Here is a 7,064-nt window from a genome sequence, read left to right on the forward strand (position 1 = left end):
GCCTGATCTGTTTATTATAAACTATTCCTCTTTATCTCTAGTAAAGCTTCTTGTTGTAAAATATATTCTTGTCATAAAGTCTGCACTGCAGTTTGGAATATGGATTGATACCAGTATTTCAGAAAACTGTATCTACTAAAGTTGAACATATACATAACCTATGACCTAGCAATTTCTCTCCTAGAAATACACCCAAGAGAAATGCATTCATATGTGCACCAAAAGACACATACAAGAATGTTCCCGGCAGCATTTTTCATAGTAGCCTCAATATGAAATCAAATGCCAATCAATAATGGAATGGATAAGTAAAATGTGTTATATTCAGGCGGGCACGGTGGCTCATGTCTGTAATCCCAGCACTCTGGGAGGCCGAGGCAGGCGGATCACCTGAGGTCAGGAGTTTGAGACTAGCCTGGCTAACATGGTGAAACCCCGTTTGTATTAAAAATACAAAAATGTTAGCTGGGTATGGTGGCATGTGCCTGTAATCCCAGCTACTCGAGAGGCTAAGGCAGGAGAATCACTTGAACCCGGGAGGCAGAGGTTGTGGTGAGCTGAGATGGCGCCATTGTACTCTAGCTTGGGCAACAAGAGCGAAACTGCCTCAAAAAAAAAAAAAAGTGTTATATTCAACAATAATAATATGTTCACTATATTCATTATATCACCTATAACTAATGTGCAGCAACATGGATGAATTGTATATATTTATACTACACATTATTACAGAATGCATTCATATTACATATGAAATACAATATTGAGCAAAAGCAGCCAAGCATCATGTCTAAGTGAGATTGACAGTAGGAAAAAAAGTGAAAAAAAAAGAAGCCAAGCAAAATTCAAATATAGGTAAAATGAGTCTATGGCCATAGAAGACAAAATAATAGTTATCTTTGGGAGAAGTGGGTAGTGAGTGAACTGGACAAGACTTGGGCTTCTGTAGTCAGTAATGTTCTACTTCCTTGTCAGATTTGAGGTCTGGTTAAAGGAATATGCTCACTTTTATACAAGTCATCAGGTCATATACTTTGATTTTGTACTTTTCAGAATGTATGTTTTATATATCTATATATCTATATGTCTATATATCTATATCTATATATTTAAGACAGGGTCTTGCTCTGTTGCCCCAGCTGGAAGACAGTAGTCCAATCGCGGCTCACTGCAGCCTCAACCTCCCTAGGTTCAAGCAATCCTCCCACCTTATCCCTGAGTACCTGGGACCATAGCAGCATGTAACCATGCCTGGCTAATTTTTGTACTTTTTGTAGAGATGGGATTTCACCAACTTGTCTGGGCTTGTCTCAAACTCCTGGGCTCAAGCGATCTGCCCAATGGGCCTCCCAAAGAGCTGGGATTATCATCATGACTGGCCCAGAATGTATGTTATACTTCTAAAACAACATGATATATCATGGTATCAGCAGATTCATTAAAGATTAGAATACCAAATGACTATGTGTTAGAATACAAGATTACTATTATGTTTATAAACTGTCAGTAGGAATTTATTTTTATTTTTATTTTTTTTTATTTTTTATTTTTTGAGACGGAGTCTTGCTCTGTCTCCCAGGCTGGAGTGCAGTGGCCGGATCTCAGCTCACTGCAAGTTCCTCCTCCCGGGTTTACGCCATTCTCTCGCCTCAGCCTCCCAAGTAGCTGGGACTACAGGCGCCCGCCACATCGCCCGGCTAAGTTTTGTATTTCTTTAGTAGAGACGGGGTTTCACCGTGTTAGCCAGGATGGTCTCGATCTCCTGACCTCGTGATCCGCCCGTCTCGGCCTCCCAAAGTGCTGGGATTACAGGCTTGAGCCACCGCGCCCGGCCAGGAATTTAATTTGTAAAACTATATTGTAGATCAGTCCAGCATTACCTAGGAAATTTGAAGATGCAAAATGTACTGTATGGCCCAGGAATTCCTTCATACACTTATATCCTAGGAAGGTATGCATGTGTATATACTAGTACATGTGTAAAAACATTTTCACAGCAGCCCTGTCATACAGGAAATAACCAATGTCTGAACTGCAGCTATGTATAACAGCGAGGGTAAGGCTAACAAATATAATATTTTTTTATTTTTTTTTATTTTTTATTTTTGAGACGGAGTTTTGCTCTTGTTGCCCAGGCTGGAGTGCAATGGTGCAATCTCTGCTCACTGCAACCTCTGTCTCCTAGGTTCAAGTAATTCTGCCTCAGCCTCCTGAGTAGCTGGGATTACAGGCATGTGCCACCACGACTGGCTAAGTTTTTTGTATTTTTAGTGGAGACTGGGTTTCTGCATGTTGGTCAGGCTGGGCCCGAATTCCTAACCTCAGGTGATCTGCCCACCTTGGCCTCCCAAAGTGCTGGGATTACAAGCGTGAACCACTGCGCCTGGCCCAAATATAATATTTTACAAGAAAGCCAAGACTCAAAACAACATCATACAGCACAATTTCATTTATATAGTGTTAAAAAGGTAAAACTAAACTATATTGTTTAGAGATAAGCAGATATGTGGTAAAAACAAAACAAAACTTTTTTTAAAAAGTCAAGAATAACGAGTACCAAAGTCAGGATAAGTGTTACCTAAAGAGGGAGGTAGGGTAAGTTTACTCTGGTGGAAGGACTAGCGGGCCCTTCTGGAGTGCTGAAGCAAGCTTTTGAGCAGAGGGTCTCTTTATAATTACTTCTTAAACTATACATCTGTATTTTAACTAGTTTTCTGTATTATGTAATACGAAGGGATTAAACAAAGAAAACCAAATATAGGCCAGGAGCAGTGGTTCACACCTGTAAACCCAGCACTTTGGGAGGTCTCACCTGAGTTCAGGAGTTCAAGAACAGCCTGGCCAACATGGTGAAACCCCGTTTCTACAAAAATATAAAAATTAGCCAGGCATGATGGCAGATGCCTGTAATCACAGCTACTCAGGAGGCTGAGGCGGGAGAATCACTTGAACTCGGGAGGCGGGGGTTGCAGTGAGCTGAGATCTAGCTATATTGCACTCCAGCCTGGGTGAGCTGAGATCGCGCCATTGCACTCCAGCCTCGGCAACAGAGCAAAACTCCGTCTCAAGACAAAAAAAAAAAAAAAAAAAGAAAAAAAAGAGAACCAAAAATAAAAACAAAACATATTTTAGTGAAAATACAAGATATGAAATGGTAAATGTCATAAGATTCCAATCTTGAAAGTAATGTATGTGTGCATAGGAAACTCACTAGAAAGAAATAGACCAAAATATTACTGGGTTATTTCTGGATAGTAGATTTACTTTTGCTGTCTGTATCCCCCTATTTTCCAAATTCTTTGGAATTGTGTGGGTGTTTGTGAGACAGAGGAGGGGGGAGTGTGTGTGTGTTTAAAAAAACAAAACTTTAGCACACTGGGAAAAGTGTTCTATTTTCTAACTTAATAAGTGAACATTTTGTAGAAACAAGTAACAGACTACTGGGCTCTCTGCATCCACCCCAAGGCTTCTCATCATTTTCTTGAATAGAAACTTGTAAGAACCAGGTCACTTGCTGAGTCTGTGTTAACCACGACTATCCAGAGAAGAGAAGCAAAAAGGAAACCCAATGCACCTTGTATTTGGTTTGGTCAACAGTCATTCTTCCTCTGGGTAACTCTCTGAGGACAGCAGAGCTGAAGAAGAAAGGAATCATGAGATGCCAGGCCTTTCTTGTGGCTCAGACTGAGCAGATCAGAGGTCATTCTGGATCTACAGCTACTATCTATGAAGAGAAGAAGGGATGGGGGAGGTCAGAGAAGTGTAGGCAGCCCGGCACGGTGGCTCAAGCCAGTAATCTCAGCACTTTGGGAGTCGTGGCAGGTGGATCACCTGAGGTGGGGAGTTAGAGACCAGCCTGACCAACACAGAGAAACCCCGTCTCTACTAAAAACACAAAATTAGCAGGGCGTGGTGGCGCATGCCTGTAATCCCAGCTACTCGGGAGGCTGAGGCAGGAGAATCGCTTGAACGGGGAGACGGAGGTTGCGGTGAGCCGAGACTGCATCATTGCACTACAGCCTGGGCAACAACAGCAAAACTCCATCTTAAAACAAAACAAAACCAGAGAAGTGTAGGATGTCCTGAGCATTCTTGGTATCAGATGGGTGATGTCTCTCCTCTCCATGAGAATCTGTCCTGACCTCACAGGGAGAGCTGGCGTCACAAAGACAGTCACAAGCACCCCATACCCAATGCTGCAGTCACCTAGCCACCATGGGGACCCACATACACCTCCACAGGCACACCTCACCCAAACAATAACACTATATATGGTCACACAATCATTGTCCCACATCTACCTTGAGGATACACAGTCACACTCGCACGTTTATAGACCCCTCAAACATAGCACCATTCAAAACCAGAGTGCCACAGATAGTCACAATATCACACTCACTACTGAGCCACACAGTTACAGTTCCCCCCTCCCCAGGACCCCTACTAAGCACTACACACAATTACACATTCTAAATAACACAATGACCATTAGGACGCACATACTGTCACCCCGGCACTATTACACGCACTTTCCAACCCAGACACAGTGCTACATAAAGTTACATGGTCACACTCTCACACTCTCACGTTGTCACTCAGTAAGGCATCCAGTACACTTAAGCGCTGCTAACAGTCATACAAACACAATTACACACGCACCCCGCAGAGTAACACACAGTCACAGCCTCATCAGATTCTCTCCACACACCCTCCACAATGTCACGCAAAGTTACACAGACACACACAATCAGTCCCAACACGGGACACAGTCACACCTACACACACAGCCTTACATTGTTACAATTACACAACCACAACGAGTATATAAAATCACACCGGCCCACACAGCAAGGCACAGTCACATAAGGTAACACTCACACACGTTAAGTCCACGCCTCGCGCCTGCCTGCCCCCTACACCCTCCATCAGCCCGACCAACTCATACATGTCTGACACTCCAAACCAGCCTGGTCAGTCCCTTCAAACTCCCAGGCACGCACCTGCGTGTCCCAGCCGAGCCCGCAAGACCCAGGCCGCTCACCGCGCACTTCCCCTACCCTTGAGGCCGAGGGTCCAGCAGGCAAATGAAACGGCTGCCTTGGACTCGCGGGGACCTCTGGGAAATACAGTCCGGAGTAGGACCGCGCCGAGAAGATGGCGCCCGGTCTTTCGGGTTCGTGCCGCTGCACAGTTCGGGGACATCCCTGCTCCCCACTCCGAACAGCTACTCTGCGTCTCTGTGATCCAGACACAGGCTCAGAGTGAAACTGCCATAGAACGCAGGCCCTGCACTCTGAAGACAATCTTCCTCCATGGTACTGGCCAACCCCAGGGAGTTCCCTGAGAAACAGGAAAAGGTCGCCAGTTTCGGGCCAGAAGTTGATTAGAGCCGCAAGGATTTCTGGGAACTGTAGTCTAGAGCCAGAAGGGGTGAGACTCTGGGGCAAGTAGAAGGAGGTCCCTTAAATGACTTTCTCCCCCAAGCGGACCCACAATGCAGAGCGCACCCAGGACCCCGGACTCTACTAGGCGTTATAACCCTCTCCGAGAATGCTAGACTGATTAAATCGTCATTTTTGCCTTCGTCCGTGGATGAGCCACATACTGTGTGATTGCATTTATATGAAATATTTAAATTAAGCAAATCTACGGAAAAGGAGTAAGTTAGAGTTTTTTAGGACTAGCAGGATTAGGGGAACTGTGAGTGGTAATAGCTAAAAGGTTCTTTTTTGGGGTAATGCAAAGCTTCCTGAATTAGATAATGATGTTTGCACAACTCTGAATACTCTAAGAATGACTGAATGCTACACCATAAACGAGCTAATGATATGATTTGTAAATTATATTTGTGTGCGTGTCTTTTAAAATCAACTTTACTGAAGCATAATTTAGATACAATAAAATGCCCTCATTTTAAGTGAACCGTTCGATAAGTTTCAACAAATGTTGAAATCCTTGTCACCGCCATCATAATCAGGATAGAGGACATTTTTTAAAATTAAAAAAATTTAAGCTTTTTAGTTAAATTTATGTGGGTATATAGTAGGTGTATATATTTATGGGGTACATGAGAGTTTTGATTGTTTCGTACAGGCATGCAATGCGTACGAATCATATCATGTAAAATGGGGTGTCTATCCCCTCAAGCATTTATCCTTTGTGTTACTGGATATTTAATTTTTTAAATTTTTTAATTTTTTGAGTTGGAGTCTAGCTTTGACACCGAGGTTAGAGTCGCAGTGGCGCGATCTCGGCTCACTGCAAGCTCCGCCTCCCAGGTTCAAATGATTCTCCTGCCTCAGCCTTCCGAGTAGCTGGTGTTACAGGCGTCCGCCACGATGCCCGGCTAATTTTTGTATTTTTAGTAGAGACAGGGTTTCACTGTGTTGGCCAGGCTGGTATAGAACTCCCGACCTCGAACTTCTGACCTCGTGGTCCACCCACCTCGGCCTCCCAAAGTGCTGGGATTACAAGCGTGAGCCACCGCGCCCAGTGCATACAGAATATTTTTATTCACCGCCCTCCGCCCCCCACATTATTAAGTCAAATCCCACCTCCCCATCCCTATATCAGGCATCTATTGACTATTCTAAGGAATGAGCAGTAGTATCAAATTATGTTTTTAATTTGCATTTCCTGATGTCAATGAACTTAGCATACTTTAATATACTTATTTGCCATTCTTTTATCTTCTTTTGTGACATCTATTGAAAATATTCGGCCGGGCGCAGTGGCTCAGGCCTGTAATCCCAGCACTTTGGGAGGCTGAGGCGGGCAGATCACCTGAGTTCGGGAGTTTGAGATCAGCCTGACCAACCTGGAGAAACACTGTCTCTACTAAAAATACAAAATTGGCTGGGCGTGGCGGTACGTGCCTGTAATCCCTGCAGGAGAATCACTTGAACCCAGGAGGCAGAGGTTGCTGTGAGCCAAGATCACACTGTTGCACTTCAGCCATGGCAACAAGAGCAAAACTCTATCTCAAAAAATAATAATAATAATAAATATTTTCTTATTTTATTTTTTATTTATTTATTTATTTTTTTCTTTAATTTTTTTTTTTT

General features: G+C 43.6%; 1 protein-coding gene across 8 annotated transcripts in view; it reads right to left on the minus strand.

The window, feature by feature from the left end:
- The window catches only part of LOC108522770 (zinc finger protein 383-like), a 19,907-nt gene extending 13,993 nt beyond the window's left edge, over positions 1-5,914 (minus strand). Inside the window, exons 1-2 of one of the 8 annotated variants that reach the window (XR_001883598.1) lie at positions 5,058-5,914; positions 3,575-3,635 (exon numbers count right to left, since the gene is read on the minus strand). The gene's annotated coding sequence lies outside the window, so the exon portion shown is untranslated. Of the gene's footprint in view, positions 1-3,574; positions 3,725-4,878; positions 4,909-4,945; positions 4,980-5,000 lie in introns of those variants that run through there. The other 7 variants (XR_001883597.1, XR_001883596.1, XR_001883595.1 and 4 more) reach the window with 7 other exon arrangements.
- Positions 5,915-7,064: the final 1,150 nt, after the last annotated feature.

This window comes from Rhinopithecus bieti, unplaced genomic scaffold (assembly GCF_001698545.2).
Source record: "Rhinopithecus bieti isolate Rb0 unplaced genomic scaffold, ASM169854v2 scaffold_67983, whole genome shotgun sequence".
In the NCBI taxonomy this organism is placed as follows: domain Eukaryota; kingdom Metazoa; phylum Chordata; class Mammalia; order Primates; family Cercopithecidae; genus Rhinopithecus; species Rhinopithecus bieti.